Here is a 27484-nt window from a genome sequence, read left to right on the forward strand (position 1 = left end):
TACACTAACAACAGAACTTGTGTTGGAAATAGAAAACTACCAATAAACAGAAACAACTATTACAGTTAGTACTTCCCCTGTCTCTATATTCTGAAGCACTCTATCATCTTTACAACCTTCCAATGGCTATGCAGTAGGGTGTTAGACATTGGAAGAAATAATAGAACACTGCTTGTGGATTGAGCATTGGAAGTATGTGGAAAATTGCTATAAAAAGCGAAATCTGCTGTGAATGGAAAATTCCCTGGAAGAAACAGCAGTATTGTATTGGAGCATTACTGGAAAGAGTTACATTTGGTATAGTTGGTCCTTTTCCACAGAGAAACATCGTAATTGTGGTGCAATTTGAATAAAATGCCAAAAAGCATAACAAGAAGCCAAAAATACTGGCAAAAACTGATAAAAGATATGTTTAAAGTTTTGGTGTGACTGTGGAACTTCAGTTGAATCAGAAAAATAACTGAATCAGACTTGTTTGCAGAAATGTATCAGATTCTAGATATTAAAAAAAGGACCAGGAAAACAGCTCTTCATTCATTTTCTCACAGTAAGATGGTGAAAAGATAAAACTGAACACTGTCAACTCAATTAGTGTCTGTGGATGAACATTAAAAAATGTGATACCAAGACCTTCCACTGTTACTGATGAGTTATCATATAGCAGTATATGAAGCCACTAGCAACACATTATTATTACTGATGTTTGAGAGAGAACGTAAGTGTCAAGGAACAATCATTCAGAAGAATCTTACACAGGATGTTTAGAGAGATTAAGGGCTATCATCAATTATATACATGTCTTTACTTGAGGAAGCATTAAATCAGCTACTGGTATAAAGTTTCTCTGATAAGACAGGATTCCATCATGGTGATATGGTCAGGCTGTACCATTCCCACCACTAGAAAGGACAAAGTCCAAAATTAAGCAGAGGCTAAGAGAAGCCACATATTTTACTGATTCCAGAAGGAAGGTAATCCAAATCAAAGATTATTCTAGGAAGTCTGTAAGTGAGAGAAAACCAAAGATTATTCTAGACAGAGTGTAGGTGAGATAATTGTAAACTGAGTAATTCCAGAGGAGAACTTGCCAATGAAAACTCATTCTGCTGAGATGCCCAGACTTCCTCTTGAAAGTTTTCCAGATCATTATGACTGAAGCTGTTGGTAAATGCACTCAACCATCTACCCAGGAAGGACTTCCACAGTGACAGAATAGCTGGGGACAACAAGGGACAAGATTCTATTCCATGTGTATGCCAAAATCTCAAAATTTAAACCTCACCAGTGTAATGATTTTTATATCAGGGTTATTCAAGGGAATTCACAATCCAAGAAATAGGCAGTGCTATAAGCTATATTTTTAATGTTGAAATGTAAATGTGTAGCTAGAGGGTGCTGAAGGCATTGCAGATGATACTAAGATCAGGTTTAATAAGATAAGCATAGAACATCAAGAAAACTCTTAACAATGTGACATTCTATAATATCAGGAACAGATTATATGTATATATATATATATATATGTAAGTTAGTTAAAAAGGTGTCGTACATGTGATTATAAAATAGAAAGTTAACCAATCAGTGTGTTAGCTATAACAGTTATTTCTTACAAGTAAGTTGATCAGTTTATAATAACTAAAATCACTTGTAACATAGGCATAAAGCAATTTACCACAGTGTACAAGTGTTCTAGTTAGTATAAACATGAAAGGAGGATATAAAATAATTTATTTTCATTGCATGTATAATGGACTAAACAAAATGCTGCTACAAGTAGGATCAAACAATAACAGTTTATTAAATATAACAACAGAAATAAATAAAAGAACCAGAAGAGAAATTTCATCATTTACAAAATATAATTAGCAAACCTGTAAGGTCCGAACTAGTTATAAACATTAATAAACAAAGAACATAAAGTCCAACATGATTAATTTCAATAAGTGTCAAAGAAATTACAAAAGAAACAGATGAATAAAAATCCTAATTCACCAGAGAGTAACACAAAGTTTTATAATTAAACCATTCTCAGTATTAAGAACAATGTTGAACAACTAGCAGTAATTTTAACCATATCATGAACTAACCCATTTTCAAAATCAAGGAAAGCTTTTGATATAGTGGTCAGATCATGAAGTACATGTCACATGACTAGCTATTACTTTAAATTACAATACTTTTCACAACATGAGGCATCACTAGGGGAAGCTAATATCAGTTTCTTAATGTATATACACACTGAAAACAGACATACTAACATTCCCTGAGATTTTTTTAAATGTTCTTAACTTGGGTTAAGAAAGAAAAAACCTTTTTGAAGTATAATTGTTAAAAAATTCGTTTTATTACAATAATTAGGCAAAATGCTTCATCAGAAATATGTTATAATAGCGCATAGACATAAAAAAACAATAAAATGGTGAGAAAAAACGACGTTTATATTCTAGATAATTATTTAATTTTTTTTCACTTCAACAAACGTTTCGCCTGTGTTGATCATACGTCTATAACGTTAGAAAACACTGATGTGTTTTAAGATGTGCGTGGATATATGTCTTCCGATTATATTGAGTGAATATATAACATATAAAAACGAAATTTTTCACAGTTACGATTTTATAAGATTGTGTTGTTTTTTGTCCGAAATAACATGTATTTAAAATCATATAACTCAATATATGTGTGACTATTTTGAAAGTATGGACGAAGAAAGCGAACATAGACTGTATATATAATTATATGATGGAAGACTTTTTTTCACGCGGGCATCTCAGAACACGTCAGTGCATTTGATACGTATGTCCAACGTACAATCCCCCCCCCCCAAATAGGATTCTTCCTTTACAAAAACGGAACATCAAACACAGAAAACCAAAATCTATTTAAACTTTCTATCTTACAAAAAAAAAACAAAGATGTTAAAGAGATAAATATATGAAAGCTATACTCATTAACGAAATAAATCCAAAAATGAACAGATACAATGGATGGCACTTGTAATTAATCTGATATTAAAAAACAACACATGATAACAATACATTTGAAATTATTAGCATTAGTTTAATACTTTCGAACTCTATAGTGTCACACAATCTTAGAGTTTGTTTTTTAGCAGCATGTATTTGTGTATTATTATCTAATAATAAAACATTATATGGTTCTCTTTATTTTTATATTTCGTATAAGTAATGTATGTCATATTGTTACCAACATAATATATATATATATATATGTGTGTGTATATAACAATAATGTTTGATGTACAGAATAAATTTACAGACGACAAATATAAATTGTCACATCTCAAACATATCGCTCTGAGATTGCTACACCAACAAACCGTTACACACATGATGGCAGAGAACGACCCTTTTTTTATACTCCAGGTACAATTTGTTAACTAAGTTTAAAGGAGACATTTTCCTTTTTATGACTCTACTTTCAATATCTTCCAACTTTTCCCACTGTTACCCCTCACTTATCAGTTTTACCTTCACACAATTTTTTTTTTCAGTTACAACACTTGATTCATCATATTGTTACATCTCGCTTCGCAGGTTCATTCGACTTTCATTAACAGACGTCACAAAAAGAAGGGTTTGCGTCTGAAACGTTATGTGAAATTAAAGTTTCCTTAAATTTTATTAACAATGTAATTTCTGTTTATTTTCAATTTATTAAACCTTGTCGTATATTATAGGTGTATAGTTATTATAATAATTACATTATAACAATAGAGAAACAATACATATACATTGTTAAGGGCACGTTAAGGCAGATTCAAGACAAATAGTTTTATAATTTGTCGAACATTTTAATATCAAACAGTTGCATGTAATTATCATCGTTCAAGCCACAATGGCGGAACGGTAATTAAAATAAAAAAGATCTTTTATAACTATGTCAGGTATAAAAGCTTTTTCTTTCTATCTCTTTTCAACGATATTGTAATCGACTACTTGCAAATAGTAACTAAGGTGACGAGGTATTAAAATAAAAACCTAACTGTGCGAAGGAAGAACCAAAATTTATAGTCCAAAGTTTCTCATCCTTCATTCCACGGGTACTTCGGCCAGTACAATTAACAGATATATAAAGCTTAGTATAAATATTTTAATTTATGTTCACACAAAGTAATTTTATAAACCAGAATTAAATTCTTCAAATGAGAAACAGAAGTTATACAATTAATAAGTAAAATTCACGTTACTCAACAACCTGTGAGAAGTTTAAAAAATTTAAATCAACTGAAATCGTTATTTTTTTTCAAATTTCAAACCAAAATCGAAAACTTGAATGGAAATTTTATTCAATTTCTCATCACCCTAATTTTAAAAGCTACTCGAGGGCTATCTGCGCTAGCCGTCCCTAATTTAGCAGTGTAAGACTAGAGGGAAAGCAGGTAGCCATCACCATCCATCGCCAATTCTTGGGCTACTCTTTACCAACGAAAAGTGGGATTGACCGTCACATTATAACGCACCCACGGCTGAAAGGGCAAGCCTGTTTGGTGCTACCGGGATTCGAACGCACGACCCTCAGATTACGAGTCCAACGCCTTAATCCATCTGGCCATGGCGGGCCCATCTAGTCTTAAACTGCTAAATTAGGGACAGCTAATGTAGATAGCCCTCGTGTAGCTTTGCACAAAAATTCAAATAACAAACTAACTAAATAACTGGTTACGCACGTCCACACATTACCTTGATACTGGTACAGAATTTTAAAAAATCATTCCGCACATGGAATGAAAATATTAGAAGGCACATCTATCTTGAGCCAAGATGATCAACATATTGTTGCTACCAGTTTTATAATGAATGACACATTTCTATAATTTCTGTTATAATATATTCTAATAATTTTATATTTGCTTAGAAGAATTCAGCAGGAATGCAAACACTACTTAGAGTGTTAAATGAGCATTCTGAAACAGAAAATTTTAATATATTTAAAAAAGAATGGCAATGACTTATCTAGAATGTTTATACAAACACCTTATACTTATCTAAAATCAGTACAGTTATTAAAAAGTAATCAATTTCAGTACTTAAAGAGTATGAACCTTATAACAACACCAAAATACTATTTTATTTTCTTTCTTAAAATACAGGATATTCGTGTTTAAAATTTGAAGATTCATTTAACAGTTGAAGAGAATAAAACTTTAATGATGACATGGAACCTATTACCACTGAATAACAAAATCAGTATAGAAATTTCAGTATTTATTGACCTAAATTATTCAAATTGTTCTACTGAAATCCATTTATAAGTGATAAATAAACTTGAAAATTTGTTTAAGAAAACAAGAAATGGTTTCAAAAAAATCATAAAACTCTTATATCAACTGTAAAAAACAGTCAAATGCTAATATCTTTGTAAAAAGTGAAACCACAGTTATCTGTTCTCACAATTTCGGAAAGCAATATTTGTTTAATACTGATAAAACATATTATAGAACTTAATAACAAACGTAAATAGCGAGGATTGTTTTGTTTTGTTTTGGAATTTCGCATAAAGCTACTCGAGGGCTATCTGTGCTAGCCGTCCCTAATTTAGCAGTGTAAGATTAGAGGGAAGGCAGCTAGTCATCACCACTCACCGCCAACTCTTGGGCTACTCTTTTACCAACGAAAAGTGGGATTGACCGTCACATTATAACGCCCCCACGGCTGGGAGGGCGAGCATGTTTTGGCGCGAACCCACGACCCTCAGATTACGCCTTAACGCGCTAGGCCATGCCAGGCCAAATAGCGAGGAAAGTTCATTTAATAACAGCTTGAGTCAGCTATCTAGCAAATTCTTGAAATAAAACTTGCATCAACCCCAGTAGTTGTTATGAGTTTCTTCTTTACGAAATGGGCCCGGCATGGCCAAGCGTGTATAAGGCGTGCGACTCGTAATCCGAGGGTAGCGGGTTTGAATCCCCGTCACACCAAACATGTTCGCCCTTTCAACCGTTGGGGCGTTATAATGTGCGGTCAATCCCACTTTTCGTTGGTAAAAGAGTAGCCCAACAGTTAGGGTTGGGTGGTGATGATTAGCTGCCTTCCCTCTAGTCTTACACTGCTAATTTAGGGACGGCTAGCGCAGATAGCCCTCGTGTAGCTTTGCGCGAAATTCAAAAAGAAACAAACAAACAAACAAGCTGTTTTGTAGCTGAGTTTCTCTCTTCTTTTGTCGTTTTTTTCTACGTAACATTACAACTAAATTATTATATAGGTATATACAGTACTGTATAAAAGTGTTAGGGCATAGTCAAAAATTACATTTTAAGCTACTCAAGGCCGGATTAAGGGCAACTGATGCCCTAAGCATAGCCCAACAATGATGCCCCCTCGGCCCCTCCACTGCTTAACTGACAACACATTAAAACTCCATAAGTTATGAAAGTGAAATAAAAGTTTGAAAATTTATAAACCTTCTTCAGTTTTCTTCCAGGTCAGACACCACAACATATTAAATAAAATCTTTTTTATTTAATTAACATACTGGGCATGTATCAAAATCAAGCAATGTGTGTGTGTGTTTTCTTATATCAAAGCCATATCAGGCTATCTCTTGCGTCCGTTGAGGGAAATCGGACCCTTGATTTTAGTGTTGTAAATCCATAGACTTATCACTTTACTAGCGAGTGACGATCAAACAATGACTGAAGCCTTTTATTTAGAAATGATGAGGGAAATCACTTTGATTAATGATAATTAAAAAGAATTATTTTTACTGTATAATTGTTTTACTCTGAGTTAACAATTCTTACTTTGATGTTAACAAAGATGAAAAATTTACTCAAAACCCTTTTACTAAAAAAAACTCTCACTTTGATGTTAACAATTTCTCACTTTAAACTTAAAACCCTGTAAGCAAATTATTTACTTACACCTTAATAATAATATAAATTTTTAACAGTTTTCTTCTAGATTTTTTTCATTGTAAAGTCTTTATCAAATCCTCAAAACTAATTTGACGTAACAAATCTGCTTCTATACTCAGCAGAGACAAGGCATCCAGCATGTCTTGTCGCATAGTTGTTCTGTTGAAATTTTTAATATGATTGAGTTGAGAAAATGAACGCTCAGCTGTGCAAATTGTGACCATTAATGTTAAAATATACACTATACAATGTTTACGTTTTGAAACGCAACTCAATTCTGTCTTATGAAATTATTCTATAAAGTTCAGCATGACTGAATCTGGGTTTTACAGTTTTTGTTGCACTGAACTTATGGCGCACATATGAGTGAAACTGCTGAAGCTTGGCAGAAAGATTAGTGTCTAAGTCCTCTGGGTAAACATCAAATAACTTTTGGAAACACTGAGAGTACCTTTCAATTTCAGCAGAGAGATTTTAACACACTTTCATTTCCAAGACAAGCTTTAAGAATTTTCCACCAGCTGGTTGAGGCTGAAAAAAAAGATAGAGAGCAAATGGATTCTAGAGAAAAAATTAACTGCCATTTGACAGCAGTCAACAGCACTTCGGCCTACCATATTTAGTGTATGGGCTGCACAGGGCACATATATGGCAAACTTATTTCCTTCTAAAATCTTTTGCTGCATCCCCTTATAACGCCCAGACATGTTAGCAGCATTGTAGTAAGACTAACCCCTACATTTTGAAAAATTAAGTTTGGAAACTTCACGTAAGTAATGCAATACTTAGTGTGCCATTTCCTCACTGGCATGGCTTTTCAGTTCCAGAAAGGTTAAAAAGCGTTCAATAGGCTATCCATCTTTTAAGTATCGAAGTAGAACACTTAACTGATCTACATGTGATAGATGTGGCGTCGAGTCAACTGACAAGCTAAAATAACCAATAGAATTTACTTCATCAACAATGAACGCGTGGAACTTCTGAGCCATTGGTTCAACGAGTTCTTCACTGGTGGTTTTGGACAAGTAAGAAGAATTTCCTTTTCCAGAATTTCCATATTTCAAAATGGCCACTGCTATAAAATGGATCAAATGACTTATGAGCTCAAACAGTCCTAAAAAATTCCCATTCTGCAGTGAACCAATTCTTTTTATCTGTTCCTCAAAACGCCAGGCTACGTTCAACTAACGTACGAATGACAGCTATTACACGCTACAAGGCATGTTCCCAGTAATTGCACTCTTCTTTAATTTGTTTTTTCAACTCTTGTCGCAAGCCTAAACCTTGTCTGCGAGTTAAGTATGTTAGCACAGAGTCTCGGTGAGTAGTGTTTCTTTCATAATGATCAATTACAATAGTATTTCGCCAGTTACTGAACCCTTCTCTTTCAACAAAACGAAAGGAAAATTCAGAAGAAAAAATTTACAAACAAAGCAGTAAATTGGCCCTGTTAATGGTGAATACAATAAGCACTCTCTCTTATATTGCTCACCATTGGCTTCTACCCCAAAGAAAAGTTTTTGCGAACAGTATCTCGTTGGTTTGCCACTATTGAATATCCGGCAAGATTTGCCAAATGGCTCATTATAGTGTTGACAGTCAGAGGGTCTGCAAGCAATCCAATAAGCCACATCATCAGCAGGGAAATCGAACCACAGCTGTGGATCTTTTGCTTTAATTTCTCCATCTTTTGTAGACTGAAGCATTTTACCATAGTCCAGTAGATTTTCATTTTCAAAAATTATTTCAACTTCAGACTGTTTTGTAGAGCAACTTGCATCAACATCAACATTAGAGATATCACGAGAATTTACAGGCAAAGTGAGATCATTTGTGAGACTTGTGCCAGTTGAGCCAGCCTGTGACACCTCAGTGTCATCATGATGTTCTGACCTTGTACTTGTAGGTGTGGAGCTTGGTTCAACTTCAATCTTTTTTAGAGTCAGATGCAGTACAAGTGACTTCTGATGGCGGAGATGGGTTTTGGTTTGGAAGATCATGTTGTGTAAAGTGAGTGAAAAAATTAGTCAGCTTTCCAGTCTTGGTCACTAAATCCAAAGCCTTTTGTTTGTTCTTTTTTGCCAGTTTTCTCTTTTGTGCACCACTTAATTAAACACTTTTCATCTTGCAGTCTGAAAAATACAGAAAAACAAATAAACATAAAAGAATATGGATCATATATAGTTATAATGATTAGAAATACACTGAAATTCATGAAGAAAAATGTTGGTAAGTAAGTCAAACATACTAAACTCTAGGACTACATTTAGACAAAGATTGTCAGAAAGTTATCCTATGACCTAGGTCCATCAGCACCTAAACATGAATTCATAAATACCTTTATTGATTTGCTGCATTCTGATTGGTTGACCAGTCTCAAAAGTTTCACTGAGGTTGTTCCTATGGTAGTTGTGTGCAAGAAGCAATGTCAATGGTAATATAAAAATCCATTGAGAGCCAAAAAGTATTCCAAAACAACTTATGATGAACAACACGTACTGTAGTAGCCTATATACACAGTGATCATTCTGTGCTGGTACAAACACATAATATATAATCAATTGTAAACTGTACTGCACATTGAGTTACTAATCCTAATCACATATGTGAAGAATGAGTTGTAAGCTCATCTGTAGTCCCTAGGTCAAAACTGAGCTCAGAATTGAGCTTACAATTCATTCTTCAAATATTTGATTAGGATAGTAACTCACTGTAGCCTGGAATAATGAAGTAGACTATTCCCAATTTAACAATTTAACAATAAATCTAAAATAGCATTGTTTCTGATGGATTCCTTGACTATTTGGTGAAAAAAAAACTAATCCTAAAAAGATTCCAAAACATTTGTCTTCATGGTTTGACTCTAACAGTTCCCAATATGTATGCCTAAAATAAAAATCGTCCAAAATTATTACTTCATTAACAACTTAAATCTTAATCGCATTGTAGAGATTCTCACTAATTACATCAGCATCACTTGATGGTCTCTAAGGAATTTCCACTAAATAGCTTTTCCCTTTTTATCCACTGATACAGACTGTAATGAATTGAATCCTTATATTATTATCTTTGATATTTTTAATTACAACAGGATGTATCCTCCATTTTGCATACACAGTCACTCTTTTCCTACATCTTTAATATTCCATCCCTATTAAATAGCCAAAAACCGTCTACTTCAAAACAACCTCTATATCAAAATCATCTATGGTCACTTATGTTTCAATATAAAAAATCGTTCATTTCTGCTAGTGCTTTAAGTTATCTTTTTCATTTCTTATACTTCTAGTATTACAACAGTAACGATTAAACTTATCCTTATTACTCATTCTATGCTTATTACGTATCTAAAACATTTCTTTGCCTCTTATTCGTTTTGCATTTAGTTTTCCTGATCCTTAATATTGTTTAGACTTAGTTTAAATCTTCTCTTACAGATGAGTTAATAATCCTAGCAAGCAAGCCACCCCTACCCTATGTAAATCATCCATTACAATAAATTTCCCTGTAACCGCTGAACTGATCCCACAAGTCAACTAGAATATCTGCTTATCCTTAAATCTATCACTTAACCCGAGTGGCATATTTGTAACTTCATCACTACAATTAATTTTTGGCAGTATCTATGATAAAACTAACTTATGGTCTTTTTCAGTAAATGATTCTATAACTAACTGCATCTCTGCAAGTCATCTTAATTACATTGTCTAATCTGTCACTTATATCCTCCATGTGTGTCACTGGGTAGCATAATCTTACTCTCTTCTTCTTCTTTAACATACTGGTTATTGAACACATATGTCTATTCAAAGAATCACCTATAACTATATCCTCCATGTGTGTCACTGGGTAGCATAATCTTACTCTCTTCTCCTTCTTTAACACACTGGTTATTGCACACATATGTCTATTCAAAGAATCACCTATAATTATATCCTCCATGTGTGTCACTGGGTAGCATAATCTTACTCTCTTCTTCTTCTTTAACATACTGGTTATTGCACACATATGTCTATTCAAAGAATCACCTATAACTATATCCTCTATGTGTGTCACTGGGTAGCATAATCTTACTCTCTTCTTCTTCTTTAACATACTGGTTATTGCACACATATGTCTATTCAAAGAATCACCTATAACTATATCCTCCATGTGTGTCACTGGGTAGCATAATCTTACTCTCTTCTTCTTCTTTAACATACTGGTTATTGCACACATATGTCTATTCAAAGAATCACCTATAACTATATCCTCCATGTGTGTCACTGGGTAGCATAATCTTACTCTCTTCTTCTTCTTTAACATACTGGTTATTGCACACATATGTCTATTCAAAGAATCACCTATAACTATACCTTCCTTTGGTTTTCTTCCATTCAGTAGTTCCTCATCCTCAGAGTCAACATAATAGGCACATTGTAACTGACTTCATTACGTTTTACTCTGATTCTGTTCGTTTTGCCTTCCTGAAAATTACTGTTAGTTGAATTATTCCTTGCATGCAAAAACGTAAACTTCTAAAATCCTGCTGTCATTTCTCTTTATCTATTGCCTCAACTTTATTAGGATGGCCTCTAACTTCTCCTCCAACCTACAAACGCTACATATAAATTGCATATGTTCATCACTAGTTATCGTAAAAGTATATGGCAGTCTCAAGTTCCCAAATCAAACACACATTGCACTCAACATATGTAACAGCTGGAAACACTCAACTCCTACATTGGTCTTAACCACTGTATTGATAATTATGGTCTGACAATAAATATTCAGTACCAAATACCAGTTGTCTATTGTTAACACTAATGTTTAAAAACCAGTTATCGAGGACGTATTCACTTGACAACGTTTCACAAGAAAATCATGAACAAATATATCATTATTATATCTGTGGGATCCAAATTTAGACAGGGGTTTCTGTTTCGACGCGTCGACCACGTTAACAAACATAGTATATACAATATTGTCCATACTCTGAGAACTGCAGTTCACCTTTCACAGTTCTTCTTCACGAAGATTTTTATTTTTAGATTATATGGAGGTTATCCTGATGGGTTAACATATTTTACTTTTTGATTTCATCGAAAGTAAACATAAACCCTGTAGTGACTACTGGCTTTATGACCTCGGATCCAGGTTGATGATTATAACTATTTTTCTGCATGGTCAGGTTGGTAATCACTGGTGAATGTATGATCTTTTCCATTTTCTTTAGACATAAGGAATTGGAAAATAACATTTTCTGCCCAGGAACAAGAAAAAGCAAAAATTTTGTTACATAGTTTTATCATTCTAATCCTAAGTGTCTTCTTTGCCCTGTTTAGCCAGTAAAGTGCTGTATATGTTGTATAGCTACAATTCTGACAATTGTCTTTTCTTTCTGTTTGCTTTCTTTTTCCTTATGACTTATCTCCGTGGATTGAAAATAAACACTAAGGTTGTGTATTCTTTTATAGAAGAAAATGATTTTCAACATTTTTAATCTCACCTCTCATCAAGTTCATCACCTTACAACTTATCTTTCCTTTTGCCATTAACATCCCTTGGATGAGACCTTGTAATCAATAATGTGGATGGCCACAGACAGTTTTGTGTCCATAACTTACATTACATTTCAGTTTAATATTCCTCTGCACATATCATTATTCTCCAATCTTCCCAGAGACTGTTATTTTCTTCTTTTTCACAGCTTCATCATCTTTGTATCTCTTTGTCTTTATGCTGGAAAAGATATAACCCACCATGAGGCCAATGATGCTTCACAAATAATACTTCTCTCACCTGAAATCTGCATTGACTGAAAAATAACAAAGTATTAAGTCAATCTGCATCTGTTCATTGCTTGCTATTGAGAAAGAGTTTTCTGCAAGACTGTTTTTGGCCATATACTACAGGAAAAACAAAAAGCATTTGACATCACATCTGACTGGCACCAACTGTTCCTGTTTGCAGTAACCCATTCCCAGTCCATCAGTGTGAGACCTTATACTGATGATATCCTTTCTACCAAATAGGTCTTGCATTTTCTTTGGGATACATACCTGAGATGATTCCTTCTTGAATTGTTTATTCTGGTAAGTATTTTATGTAAGTATATCTTCAATACAGTATTGCTTTAGCCATACAACACACCTGTGCTAAGCTACTATTATGATACGATGGCTTGGTTGAGCAGACTTCCATTCTGTTCACATATGAAATATTGTTGCGTCACTCAGAATTTCTTTTAGACATTATATCTCTTTCTGTGACCTTTATTGGTCAAAAAAGTGTTTCATGCATGAGAAGAAATTGGTATCATGTTCTATGGATATTTTTTCTTTTTGATGATATAATTTCAAATAGAAGCTCATCCTTTTCATTCATGTGGGATTCTTTCTGTTTATTCTGTGGAGAGGAGAGTAGCAATTATAAAATTAACATCTTTCTTTCCAAAAATCATATATCAAATAGAACTTCTTCACAGAACCTTTTGCCTTATTAAGAATAAGCCTTTGATAAAATGCTTGTACTCATCATGTTTTCTGTGCACAGAGGATGTGTTGCTCTCCTTTAGTAAAAACTGTAGTTTAACTGTAGTTTAGTAAAGGTGGGCCTTTCTTCTTCAGGGACAAACTGAGAAGGTTTTTTTAAAAAAAAGGTCCATCTTTTGAAAGTGCTTGAGTTATAGGTTTTTTATCGTTTTGTCTTCTTGATTCTACATGTATTTTTGACATCATGTAAATATTAATACATCTAGGAGTGGAAATTTTATTTAAGGCTTATGACATGCAGAAGATAAAAACATTTCTGAGTTAGAGAATAGAATCTTAAGTAGCCATGAAATAATCCAAAACATTTTTAGTCAGTATGGATTTATTAAACAAGACAACCTATGAGTAAGAAAGTACATTTTGACAATATAATAATAAAGAGATACACAACGATTTATAATATAAGGAATAATTTTATTAATAGCAAAACATACCATATCTTGTTTATAATTTCTTGAGTAAGAAAGTACATTTTGATAACATAATAATAAAGAGATACACAACGATTTATAATATCAGGAATAATTTTATTAATAGCAAAACTTACTATATCTTGTTTATAATTTCTTGAGTAAGAAAGTACATTTTGATAATATAATAATAAAGAGATATACAACAGTTTATAATATCAGGAATAATTTTATTAATAGCAAAACATACTATATCTTTATAATTTCTTGAGTAAGAAAGTACATTTTGATAGTATAAAATTAAGAGATAAACAACAATTTATAATATGAGGAATAATTTTATTAATAGCAAAACATACTATATCTTGTTTATAATTTCTTGAGTAAGAAAGTACATTTTGATAATATAAAATTAAGAGATAAAGAACAATTTATAATATGAGGAATAATTTTATTAATAGCAAAACATACTATATCTTGTTTATAATTTCTTGAGTAAGAAAGTACATTTTGATAATATAAAATTAAGAGATAAACAACAATTTATAATATCAGGAATAATTTTATTAATAGCAAAACATACTATATCTTGTTTATAATTTCTTGAGTAAGAAAGTACATTTTGATAATATAAAATTAAGAGAGAAACAACAATTTATAATATCAGGAATAATTTTATTAATAGCAAAACATACTATATCTTGTTTATAATTTCTTGAGTAAGAAAGTACATTTTGATAATATAAAATTAAGAGATAAAGAACAATTTATAATATCAGGAATAATTTTATTAATAGCAAAACATACTATATCTTGTTTATAATTTATTGAGTAAGAAAGTACATTTTGATAATATAAAATTAAGAGATAAACAACAATTTATAATATCAGGAATAATTTTATTAATAGCAAAACATACTATATCTTGTTTATAATTTCTTGAGTAAGAAAGTACATTTTGATAATATAAAATTAAGAGATAAACAACAATTTATAATATAAGGAATAATTTTATTAATAGCAAAACATACAATATATTAAGCCAGAAATTTTGTCTGTATTCCTAAGGAATAGAATGTTAGTAGAATGTTAACAACAATAAACATGACAGGAATTTTGTTTCAAAGAAAAATTTTGTTTCTTATCTCGTCATGACCGGAAACTGAATATTTAAGTGATTTTATATGAGTATTTAGTTCATCAACTGATAATTTTCTAGATATGATGTTATAATAGCTTGTTGCAGGATTTTTTTTCTTGTTTTTAAATTCTAAATGATATGTGGTGTGGTTTGAGTTTTGTATGTAGAAGTGACTGTTTAACAAATGTTTTGTAAAAGTTCAGTTTGTAATGGAAATCAAGGAAAGCTAATGGTGCAAGTTTTTTAAATGTGTTGTCACTGATGTTTGTAGTGTTTGTTTTGAATTTCGCGCAAAGTTACAAGAAGGTTATCTGCGCTATCCGTCCCTAATTCAGCAGTGTAAGACCAGAGGAAAGACAGCTAATCATCGCCACCAACCGCTAACTTTTGAGCCAATCTTTCACTAACAACTAGTGGGATTGACCGTCACATTTTAACGTTCCCGTGGTTGAAAGAACGAGCATGTTTGGTGCGACGGGTATTCGAACCCGTGACCCTCGGATTACAAGACGAGTGCATTAACCACCTGGCCATACCGGGCCTGTTTGTACTGATGGGTGTGTTTGTGTGGTTGTTTTGTTGTTAGTTGGTGATGTTGATGTGAGTGGCTTTGTTGGTTTTTCTCTTTGTTATTGCTGTAGTTTTAGTTAAGGAAGGAGGGTTGGGACATTGTTTCATGTTTTTCTGTTGTGGTGGTGTTGGTGTGACCATGGTTGATGTTTCTAGAAGTGGTTAGAGTTATTGTTTGAATAATTTGAAATTATGTCATGAATGAATGGGGTTGTGTGTTTTATACAAACCTCCATCCCTTATATATATTGAAAGATGGGGAAACCTCTGAAATTAAAGGCGTTTTGACCCGTACAATTAGCACAAGTAACCTTGTCTCATTCATTCGGGACTAGACTACTTCATGTTGGGTTGTACATCTAACACATGTAGGGGAAGCAATAGAGTATGATTTGATGTGTCCAAATTTATGGCAGCTGTAACATTTGACAATTTATCTTGCTTGTGTTTTTACAGGTTACATGAAGTAATTTTTTTAGAAACAGTGTGAAATCGACTTTTAGTGATTTGTCGTGTTCCTCTTTGTTCTGGATGGTTACTTTAACAAGTAGTGGCTTTTGTTTTGTTTTAAAAGAAGTGATTCACCCCACTTTACTTAGTGGTACTGTAACAAATTGTTTTAAGCTCGTCGGTGATTTCGTTATCTTCGATGTTGAATTCAACATTTTTGATAACGATGGCTGTTTGTGATGTTCTTGGGATTGTGTGTTATGGCTTTGCCATAGAAGACAGTGTTTGGCCAGTGGGCAAAAATATGTGCATAGCCCTAAATGGAACACAATTAAGAAGAATCCCTTATTTCGTGGCCCGGTATCGCTAGTTGGATTAAGGCGTGCGACTCGTAATCTGAGGGTCGCGGGTTCGCATCCTCGTCACACCAAACATGCTCGCCTTTTCAGCCGTGAGGGCGTTATAATGTGACGGTCAATCCCGCTATTCGTTGGTAAAAGAGTAGCCCAAGAGTTGGCGATGGGTGATGATGACTTCCTTCCCTCTAGTCTTACACTGTAAAATTAGGGACGGCTAGTGCAGATAACCCTTGAGTAGCTTTGCGCAAAATTCAATAAAAACAAACAAAAAAAACCTTATTTTGTAAGACTTTATATGTCTTTGAAATATTATTCAGTGAACAGTTTTCTTATTTCAGTGACAATCTGTGTTATTCTGAATGAGAGTAGACTTTCCTCAATGATTAAAGCAAGAATGTTGTATTGTTTGTCCGTGATGGTAATAAATATTGTGTCTTGTGTGTTTGGTGTTGTCTTATTACTGTTATTATTATCACTATCAGAAACGTTATTTTCTGGTGCAGTCTTCTTTCTTCATGACTGTTTAAAAACCATCGTCTTTGTTGTTTTCTGGTGGTGACTGTGTGTACTTTGTGAAGTGCAGTTCGAAGTAATGTTCTGAACGATGAATTCTAATCCTGTTGTCAGGTGATCAGGAATCATTGGTTGTCCCTCAGATCTGATTGTTACATCAAGCCTGTTCTCTGTCGGTATAAGGCTCATCATCACTTTAAATAGGGAAGCACTGAGGATAAATCCTACTGAAAAATCGAATAATAAAATTATTTCAAATTACAGAACTAAGTTCTAACATGTCTTCATTCTACAGTAGTTGAGAAACGAAAGATCCGTTACAAAGAAAAAGGACAAACAAATTAAATATAAAGAAAATGGTGTCATCAAGCGGCAGGATATAGGTATAGGCCAAGTCTGGTCAAATGCGTGCAGAGCTCCCACCCAGCTGCCGTCTTTTCCCACTTCGTCCTCTACCAACCAGTTTCTCCAAACAAGTAGAAACATTCCACTAAAATCGACCGTCAAGAAACTAAAGATTCAACTATATCAATAGGGCACTACCACTTTTGTTTGTAAATCATTCCTCTGAGTCGTACACTCGATTCGTTTGTTTTTCACACCGAAGATGCTTTTAATTGGATACCATGAGTAATTAACAATACACATCAACAAACCAGAGCATGTAAGAATATGACACTGGATATTAATCCATATTGTGTTTAGGTTCAGATGACCTTTATTATAGCCCCCTACCAGTACAGCAGTATGTCTACGGACTTACAACGCTAAAATCAGGGGTTCGATCCCTCTCGGTGGGCTCAGTATGTGGCTTTGCTGTAAGAAAAACACATATACACACATACATTTATTATACTGCATCAACCAGAGTCTTTAAAACATGTGGTGTTAATTTTCCTCTCTAAGATAGTGTTAATATCTTCCTTCATAGTAAAGCTATGAAACTTAGATTAACAGTTTCTTGTCATCTACACATGTAATTCACAAAGCCATTTTAAGCATCATTATTTATGCTAACAGCTTAAATGAATCTCACGTCACAATAAACCCTCTTTATACTGTATAATTTCGTAAAATTGGTAAGAAATAATCAATAATAACCATCCACCCGTATAATTCTATTGAAAACTTGAGTTAGAAACTGTTAATTTAATTTGATTGGCTTAAGAAACCTTATGTATCAGATGGCCCTTTCATCTTATAGTTTTGCTGTTCTAAGTGAGCCATATTTAACCCAAATGACAGCAAATTAAAAACAGTTCACTTTTACTCTTAGGTGAAGCTGTATTCACAATGTTAGCCGATAGCTCACGTGACTTTTTGTGTAATTATGCGCAAAGGTTTCGTTCAGTTTCAGCGGTTTTTGTTGAATAACTTTGAACAAGTGGTTTATACTTTTGTCAAAAGAACTCTAAATTGTAGTTTTAAAAAATCTGTCAGTCTATCATATGTGAAAACAAACAAACATAAAGATAAGTATCTTTCTCTATCGAATAAAGTTTTAGTACTTTTGGTGGGCGGACAAAAAAGGGAATATATTCAATCAAAATTGAAGATATTATATCTCAGGTATTTCTTTATGGTTATTCTAGAAATTTGGTATGTGACATGGGAGTCCAATAAAACACTTCCACTGGAAGTATGCATTAGTTTAGATCACCACATTCAGAGGTAAAGAAGGTAGAATATCGCTAAACTCTCTCCCGTGAACAACACACAGTTGTCTAACAGCAGATTGTTTTGGTCGCACGACACATTACTGTGTAACTTGATCTCCTGAGAAACTAATGTTATGTTTCTCACTTTCACCTTCTGTTTCCGCTTCCCCAACAGCAAAATTACTTAGATTTATAGATACCTGCCTTCCTGAAGGAGTCTGTGCCTCACAGGGACCGTTTGATCTGTTAAACAAGGGTCTCTAGTTCTCCCTTATTTATTCAAGCTTTCTTGACTCCTTCTCACTTCTTGAGGACTCTTCAAATCTGCAATGTTAGTACAATCATCATTTAGTATGTTAAAACACTAAAACTTTAGCTACAGCACACACCACTATTTTGAGAGGGACGAACAATGGCGGAAAATCTCATAATGAAGTTCCTGCCATGTATTGAATAAATGAACATCAAGTGTATGAACAATTAATAGACCTTATTAAATACGGCTGATGTTCTTATTGTCATCATAACGATTTAACCAGATCGTTTAGTTTGATGATCTCTGTAGTTTTTAAACAGTCTCTTTCTTTTTAGTTTCTTGTAGGTGTAATAAAAGCATTTCATCCCAAAGTAACTGTTTCGTATTGATAAATATTAAAGATGATATTTGTAATTCACTTGCGCGTGAGAATTTAATATTATTTGCGTCTTATGTCTAAGGAACGTGTTATTTAAGTTATGTATTTTTCCCACGTTCATACGAAATATTATTTTCCATTTAGTTACGATTGTTTCGAGTTAGGTGACAGTTTTTTATGGTTTGAATACAGTTTTTGCATCAATTATTAAATTATCAGGTCATCACATAAGTAATGTCCGAAAATGTAATAGAAAAAGTGCATCACTATTTCTGTTTTTCGAGAAGGCCTTAATGACTAAAATACGTATCAGAACGTGTACACAAATGTACATCATTAATCAAAAAACCCTTACGAAGATGGATGTTTCTGAGGAGCACATTGGGCATATAATGCTTTATGGCTCATTGCAGGTAAGCTGGCTAAAGCAAGCACAGAATGGATCTTCACCCTAGGAAATTCTTGTTAAAGTTTGGTCGGATATTGTTGATGTGATCCACTTTGAGTTGCAGTCACTCAATGTAACGATTACATCAGACTTCTACTGTCAACAGTTAGAGCGCTTGAATGTTGCACTGAAAGGAAAAAGGCCTGCTTTAATTAATCGTTAAGGTGTTGTGTTACACCAGGATAATGCACAGCCCCATACAGCAAGGATCACATCAGCAAAGATTGAAGGGCTAGGCAGGAAGTAATTAATAACAATGGAACATACATTATTGATTGAATAACATTAAAAGCGTTTGACATCCTTTCTCTTTATCTGAACATAAAATCAGACATTACTTAAGGGATGACCTGATCTTAAATAGTCTAGTAATTTCATTTACAATTTTTGGCACAAACGAGGATCAGCATCTTGCTACCTTACTCGACAGAATCTGTACTAAAGGAACAAAAACAAGATATATAATACATATGAGAAATAAGACACAGAGAACACAGACGTCACATGCGAAGGTGAATTACAGATATCCGCTTTAGCATATGTTTTTGTGAACAACAAATAAGAAAAGTATCAGGTTGTAACAACTGGATTCACAATTAAGTGAGTGTTAGCTTTTGGATAACCAACAAGGGATAGTCCGTTGCAAAATGTCCCCTAGTGGCACATGTGCGGACTCACACCACTAGAAATCGGGTCTCGATACCTATACTGTTCAGAGCACAGACAGCCCATTGTGTAGTTTTGTGGTTAATTCTAAGGAAACAAACCGTTGTCAAATATTTTCCAGTCGAGATAGTAATCAGCGGATTTCAAGATTATAATTTATATTTAAGATACATTTGTTGCATTGGTTGATATAGTCTAGCCATGAAACGATTACGTAGTTTCAGTATCACAACTCGAGTGTTCTAGGCCTAATACCAAAAAGAGGCAGACAACACTAATATTATTGAGCTTTAATTTTCTACGTAATGTAGAGAAATCTGAGGGACAATGTAATCATCCTAAAACAAAGAATAACCCATTTGCTAGAAGAATAAAAAACAAGTGATACTTGTGTAATGACTTAACAGATCATTACACCCTTAATTAAATCATTTATAAGCAAGTGTAACAGGTAAACAACAACACCTTTCATATACTGTTACAACTTCGTGAATATAGTTTTGTATTTCCAACTAAGGTAAAGAACGACATTTCAATGAAAAAATGCTATATGATTATTTTCTAAAATCAAATGATGAAATAAACAGTGAAATATCTATCTGTTTGACCGCCTGAAAACAAAACACATAAAATCCGAAATGTTTGAAACTTGTTTTAAGTTATTTTGGAATTTAAATATAGGAAAGTCTTATGCATTTTAAAGAACTAAACCAAGAGAAATGTTGTATGAAACATTCAATCATTAAATAATGACTGTTAATAGACAGATTAAGGCTGCAAAGAGTCGTTTATACCAAAATACCAGAAATCAGATTATTTTGTTCATGATTTCATACTTTCTTTATGTATGTTTCTAACACAGCTGGTATTGTTATTCGTGAAAGGTTATTTAAGTCACATAGTGTTTATTACACCACAGGAGTTTTGCAAACTGAACCGACATCGTGTTCAGTGGTGTATATCCGAGACAGACAAATCAGCTCCATGTCTCTACGTCCAGTGAATGTAAGTTCAAGGTCAATTTGTTTTGTACATTTGTTCAAACCTACACAAACCGGAGTTCTCTGTGCTAACCATCTCAAATGTAAAGGTTAGGGAAGCCAGCTAGCTAGAGTTACTTATCGTTACTCTCTTGATGGAAATATGAGCGTGTTTTAATTAATTTATAAAGTAGAGACTATAGTCATAACACTGGTCTATAATGTCTTTCTTAGATTATTTTACTTACATTTATTTTTATATATTATGTGTTTTTACAAATCTGAATTAGTCATAATCAATTGAGAAATAGTAATGATATTATGCCGAATTATACGTATTTGGATGACAGTCCAGAAAACCTATAGAAACAGGTTAGAGTTAAATTCTTATAATTAATAATGTTATTGGAAAGAAACTATCAAAAAATAGCAAACACAGAGGCTAATCACAACGTATAGCGGAACGTCCCCAATAACTGCAGTAAATTGGGTTTTATAAATATAAATGAACAACTATATACATATGCAGTTTTCTTCGATTATATGAATTTGCAGCTTCCATAGTTTGAAAATATAAAAATAATAACTCTCATTACTTGAAGCCATTAAAATAATTCACTCAACTGAAACACAACGTAACTTTTAAAGTGAGATTTACAAGTTCTAAAGTTATTGAAATTAATCACTTGAATATACTTAACAAATTAATAAAAAGACACTACATGGTAGTTAGTAACATCTGCCACAAACATGTTGTATGTGTGTTTGAAACGAATAAGGAATGATTCTCTCATTTTATAATGTATCCACAGCTGGAAGTGTAGACCGTGTTCAGCAGAATCTTGAGTCCTTCGATTCCACATCCACTTAAACAAACGTTTAGGCCACGTCCAGCTCACAGTGTATTATAAAAATTATAAGACTGTTTAAAATCATATTACCCATTATGTTTGTTAGGTCGCTGTCCTTCAAGTTTCCGTCAGTTGGTAATACTGCAAACAAACCGTTTTGGAGGAAATCTGTTAGTTCTGTGCAACTGTCCTGTTTTTCTTGGACTGACAACAGAGATGAATTTGGACTTATATAATCGTGCGGTCCTTGCACTTGATGAACTTGTGCTATTGTCTCAGATTCTGATGGTGTTTCATCAAGTGATGAAGTACTTCTGCACCATAAGTTTCTGGTGGAGGACCTAAGTGGATTTTCTTTCTGTATGTTACGATTGATAGTTCTCTCGACTGGAAAAGAGACTATCATCAACTCTTCTTTCGAATTTTTGAATGTTATTATTTCCTCCAGTTCTTCTTCTTCAATTTCACCTTCTTTTAATTCTATGTCGTATTTCTGTTTTACTTCTTCACCTCTACAGCAACTATAAAGTAATTGAATAAGATCTTACTTATTTTTTCGGAATTCAAGTAACTATGAAAATATTAACGTTATTATCATTCGTACAACAATCCAATAATAAGAAATCAACTTATAAGTAAAATTAACTTTTAACAAATGTCTACGAAGCTTATATTTTATAAGATTATAAATTTTATTAATTTTTAAAATGTTCAATGTGAAGGGTGGAAACATCTGATAATTTCTATTATTATCATTACCATGGAAAGGAGATTTATTTTCGAGTCAACATTTAAAACCTCTTTTTACGTTAATTAAGACAACCCAAATTGTTGATAATAAAGGAAATAAGTGATTTCATCATTGTAAGCACAACCAAATTTTCACAAACTTACAACAAATTTTTCACCGTAACCTAGACAGATACCCTATATGAAACGCTGCGAATGTCCACGACTTACTTAAAAGTTGATTTACGTGATAATAAATACACAACAGTTGATAGGTTCTTATGAGCGACTGCCTATGTTATAAATGCGTGTTAAACGCGTTTACACAGAATCTCAGATACAAAGTCACCTGGCTCAGTAAATAATTTTTGAAAATACATAATTTAAAGCATAATTTTAGACTAATTTGTTTTACTTCAAAGAGTTATTTTCCTACTAGTTTTCTGTTTTTATGCATGCTTAATGGGGTTATATCTTACTTTAGGCGTATACTTACCTATTGGTGTGGATTCAGAAAGACAATATATAATTAAAAGTTGATAATTTAGAACATACAAATAGTGATCCCAAAAAAGGAAGTAAACAAGGCTAGATATCTACTGTTAGTTGTTTTCTCAAGATACAATTCCCCGTTAAGATTCCACTCCAAGTAATATATACAGTGCTGTGAGGTCTCACAGGAATTTATCAAAAACAATAGAATTTTTTAAATTTAAAATATTCTCTTTAATTTTATTGTGATGTAAAAATTTCTAAGTTCTTCTCTTTCTACCACTGAGAAAATCACGTGTTTTCCTACTGTGTACGCTAGTTGGAAACTAAAACACGTGCATTTTCTAGCACATTAGTTGGAAACTACCACATGAAACATCCCATATTTTGCTGCTTCATATCGTTTCTCGAGTTTGTTCTTTCTATGTGGACTTCCGCGATTATATTTCAGCTAAGTTGTAAATTGGAGGGTTACTATAGTAGATTTCCCACTCAGATGAAGGAAGTGATCTTTTGTCCTGTTTTTTGTTTTATAATTATATGACTTCAAGAAGTACTGCATCTATTTACATTGTTAATCTGTATTGTATTATCTTAAAAGTAATATTATTCCTTTATGATAAGCTTGATTTTTGATGTTTTTCTTTATTACATAACTCTGTGATATTACTAGAAGACGGTCATTAAATCTGTGACGATACAATCCTTGCCTTAACGACGGTCCTTTGGTAACAACTTTACCTTTTGTTTCCTGAGTTAGCTAACAACACATGTTCTAACAGAACTGGACTTACACTCCAAACTCCGCCTAACTCTTCAAAATATTGTCACAACGAAACATCATCGCACCGTATTTCTTTAGAAGACTTTTCAGTTCTGACACACAGATGTAATGACCATCACAATGTTTGTTATTTATTGTACATTTGTTACTTTTATTGAGTGGTTGGGTGTAAAAGAAAAGCCAATGCAGCAGTAAATTATTGAAATATAGTGGTACCTCGGTTTTCGAACTTAATCTGTTCCAGAAGGCTGTTCGAAAACCGAATCAATTTTTCCCATAAGAAATACTATAAATTAAATTAATCCGTTACAGACCTCCAAAAATTACGCATTTTGAAGCATTTTATGTAAAGATATTACTTATTTATACCCGTATAATAACACTTATATGCATAAAGTCAACCACAAAAACTATAAACACATTAAGAAAACAATAAATGAAAATTTAACTGCACTCTACCTGTACTGAGGAGCGCTGATGGTGTAAGTAAAAGGTGGTGAGGAACGTGGAGAGTAGGAGGGTTATTATTGTTTGGAAGGGGAGTCACTTTCACCTCTATTGTGGCTCTAACAACTTTTCTTTTTGGTTTGCTGCTTTCATTATCCTTCTTTGACCCCATGGTGGCTTATTTAATCAGAATATTTAGGAAAACAACAAAAAAGAAAAACGAGAACGTTCATAGCAGATTTTAGCGGTGGTGTAGACTGAGGGACAGGTGCGGGTAAAATATTTTGGGCAAGCTAGGCGTTGGCCGAAAATGGTCGAAGAGTCGTTCGGGTCGTCAGTCGGGTTATTTCGGGGGGTTCGGGCCTGAGATCTTGGTTCGGTAACCGAGTTTATGTTCCACAACCGAGACATTTTTTTCTCAAACAATATGTTCCAAAACCGAATTGTTCGAAAAGGGAGTCGTTCGAGAACCGAGGTATCACTGTACGTGTAACATTCAACGGAACGCACATGCACGTACGCGGCTTAAAATGCATTCTCCATAAATGTACATAAAAATCTTAAAGAAAAAGCTTAGTATAAATTTAAAAAAGGGAAATAGTGATAATCAAAAAGTACAGAAATAAGATGATGCAACATGTAACAAATTAAAAACCCCACAAACAAGAACTCTAAACGAAGTTAAACAAGCAACATTAGAAATAGTATTTATATTACTTTCTCAAGCTGCAAATCCATATTTTAGCTCCATATCTACAGAAAATATAACTTTTAGTGGAGTCAAAAAAGAGATTTTTAGCTTGAGAAAATAATATAGGCACTATTTTTAATGTTCTTTGTTTACTTTTTTAGTAACTTGTTAATAGGTTAAAAATACATATTTGCAATTTAATTCAACGTTTCGTCTTATGATCTTTTCAAAGGTATTTGCATGTTTGTTTTTTAGTTAAGCATAAAGCTGCACAATGGGTTGTTTATTCTATTCCCATCACGGGTATCGAAATCCGGCTTCTAACGTTGTAAGTCCATTGAAGGTGACCTAAGAAGGTCGAAACGTTTTTCTCTACTCTTTATTTTAATAAAAGTTTTAATACCCATACTAGCCGTCTTAAGATACAGGTCTTCGTTGTACCTGACCCTTCTAGGTCATCAATTAACAACCAAAATAGCAATCCTGACAACGTGTGCAAAACTGATTTTAAATTGTAGTGACCAAAAATAATATAAAGCTACACCAAGATAATAGAACGATTTAAAGAATTACAGAGGAGGTTACAGTCGCTAACCGCACACACTTACAAGAAAATAACTTTTACATTAAGTAATAATAGTTTTGTATGGGTGAACATTGAGTCTGTAAATGCTATTTTTGTTTTGATTCGAAACCGCATAAAATTTCATTGTGTTTAAGTTCATTAGCGTAATGAAAAAAAATGTATATATATTTTATCGTACTATAGTTAGCTACTTAAGTGTTTAAGTTTATTGTAAACAGTCTCACACAGCGATATTGTCAACAAAACAAAACTTAGAATGGTAAAGTGCAAAATGATTTAACTAAGCTTTCGTCATCTTGTTCCATGAAAAAAAAATCTTATTATTCTACAGCTTTATAATTCAAATGAAATGTAAAATAATAAAACAAGTTTTGATGATAGATGAAATCAGAAATATGATTGTGGTAGTTGTTTACAAACATCTTTTGTTTTAGCGACATATTACCAAACTTGTTTTTATCATTGTGTTTAATATATTAAGAATACTTATGAAGTACATTTTTATACTATAAGAAGCTTGTACAATTATATTATAATACTACAAAACTATGCAGCGTCAAAAATTGGTTCCAACACGAAATAAAAAACCCGATAAATCAAGCATAATATATTTATTGGAAAACAAAATAAAACCTAAACGTTATTACTTATGTTTCTGTTTGAGCTCGTGTCACACATATGATGAATAATAAAGAATAAGCAGACGTTACATAAGTTAATTTATAGTATTTAGTGGAAAACGTTGTTTCACGTAACTGTGAAAACAAAATCAATATTAAAAAACGACAATACAAAAAATCTTTAATGAACTAACTTTAATTAAAAGAATTCGAAAAACTTTTTTAAATTCACCCTCATTCTAATCATTTCTGATGGTCATATTTATGACCAGATAGATGGAGTGGCGAGGGGATCACCTCTAAGTCGGACCATTGCAAATATTTTTCTGTTTTAATACGAACGTGAACAGCTAGATAATTACTCTCTTTATTTAAAAAAACCCTGTATTATATAGAAGGTACGACGATGATACTTTTCTACCCTTTCGTACAAAGAAGATGTTTTCTTAAAATACCTAAATTCACCACACCCATTAATAAACTTTACATGTGAGAAAGAAGAAAACAGTAACTTAGAGTTTTCAAACGATCAAATAAACAATCTCTTTTCAACATCTATTTATTTACTCTAAGAAAATATTGATTGGCTTATACATTTGTTTCATATCAGACAGGCCCGGTATGGCCAGGTGGTTAAGGCGCTTAAATTGCAATCTGAGGATTCGCAGGTTCGAATCCCGTCACATCAAACATGCTCTTTCAACCGTGGGGACGTTATAATGTGATGATCAATCCCACCATTCGTTGGTAAAAGAATAGCCCAAGAGCTGTCGGTGGGTGGTGATGGCTGGCGTCGGTAATCTTCATGTGACTTTGCGCGAAATTTTAAACAAATCATATCAGACTCCTTTAAACATAACATTGCTCTAAATATTTTAAACAAAGTGTATAATATTTGTTTTGGCTACTTCTGTCTTCGCTTAGGCCCGGCAGGGCCAGGTTTTTGAGGCACTCGACGCGTAATCCGAGGGTCGCAGGTTCGATACCCCTCACACCAAACTTGCTCACCCTTTCAGCCGTATGGGCTTTATGATTTGACGGTCA

The sequence above is a fragment of the Tachypleus tridentatus genome, chromosome 12 (genome assembly GCF_004210375.1).
Source record: "Tachypleus tridentatus isolate NWPU-2018 chromosome 12, ASM421037v1, whole genome shotgun sequence".
Classification (NCBI taxonomy): domain Eukaryota; kingdom Metazoa; phylum Arthropoda; class Merostomata; order Xiphosura; family Limulidae; genus Tachypleus; species Tachypleus tridentatus.